The following is a 1,642-nucleotide window of genomic DNA, read 5'->3' on the forward strand; positions in this document are numbered from 1 at the left end:
GAGAGAGAGAGAGAGAGAGAGAGAGAGAGAGACTCATAATTACCGATGACTTTGCGTAGGCACTGTCTATCTGTGTGACCTTAGTATACACACACATGATTCATTCACACACTCAGACCGTCCCACACAACGCTAAAGCGGCGCTAAGAGAGGACGAGGGCCAAATCGTAGAGGTATAAAACCAGCCGTCTTTCAGTGTCCCTTCAGACAACTTCTCACCTCACGCATCCTTGAAGCTGGTGTGAGATTCAACAGATTGAACGAAACAAGACATCATCGCTGTATTCCCGTAAACAACACCGAGAAACAAACGAATGCTAACAAAATAAGTAACTGACATAAAACACAACGGAGATAGATTATTAATAATAGTACGAGATAAAGTGGCTCGTTGCCTTATCGTGACTGACAATCGCTCTTCTGATAATCTGAAATTACACACACGCCACACACACACATATTATACATACATAAGCTCACATACAAACACCTTAACACATACACACACACACCAACACACACGCTCACCCTTGTGCCGTCATACTTTTCTCTTCTTCGATTTGCATCAACTTTAATCAACTTCAACGCTGATATAAATAACCATGGTAAGTCATTTTCAATTATTTTATTTCATATTTTGTCATCATCATCATTGCCTTTCTCACCGTACGGTGGTTCAGGGTATAGGCCACGAACAAACACGTTCCGCCTTTCCCTATCCTGGGCTAGCCTCTTGATGTTATTTCATGTTTTCCCACTTTTCTGTACCTTAAATATTTTATCATGCTCTTCATAAATGAACCTCAGTAAGTCAACGTTGGTTGTGAAGGGTTTAGGAGTTTGGCCTTGTACACAAAAGACATGAGTTCGATTAACACGTGGTGGAAGTGCTGATAATCGAGAGTCGCCATCTTTCTGCTGAATGTCCCTCTCAGATATACTATTACAGTTTGACAGGCGGAGTCCCCGAGGACCATGTCTTACTAATCAAAACTGTGTAAATGGATACAGGATAGGGATGTTAAACTGATAATGGTCCGTATTAACGTAAAAGTAAGGAATGTTCATCTTGAATACAGTCAGGAACCAAACTCAGTCGTTAGGGGGCCAGACACGAATCAGAACTTACGGCAGGTTGTGGGCCGAACTGAATAGACACTCAATGAGCAGTAGAAAAATAAACCTTTGTTTTACACAATAATATGAGTTGTTTTGTTTTAGTAAGTTTTACGGCACTTGCAGCACAACCAGGTCGTATTAATTAATGCTGAAGATTAGAGGTGTTCCAAGATGCTCAAAAATGAAGGAGGAGAGAAAAGGGCGATAGATAGTTGATAGAAAAGAAGGAGCAAACCACATCAGAACCCTTGCCAACCACCCACAATGATATAAATTTAAAGGCAAAAGTTGAAATACTATCAAATCAAGATGTACCAATTTTTCGCTCGCATGACAATTTGTCATAGCTGGATATTTGGCATCTTTTCTTGGCAACAAATTCGTTCGTTTATATTTGCAGTAAGGTTTTTTGTTATGGAGATTATCAGGTTGAACAACCCAAAAATTCTCTGGCAAGGGGGATATAATAACTGGTTATTGTAAAAGGCTGAGAGAGGGGAGCATTGGAGGGGTTTTATATATA

Source organism: Aplysia californica, unplaced genomic scaffold (genome assembly GCF_000002075.1).
Source record: "Aplysia californica isolate F4 #8 unplaced genomic scaffold, AplCal3.0 scaffold00908, whole genome shotgun sequence".
Classification (NCBI taxonomy): domain Eukaryota; kingdom Metazoa; phylum Mollusca; class Gastropoda; order Aplysiida; family Aplysiidae; genus Aplysia; species Aplysia californica.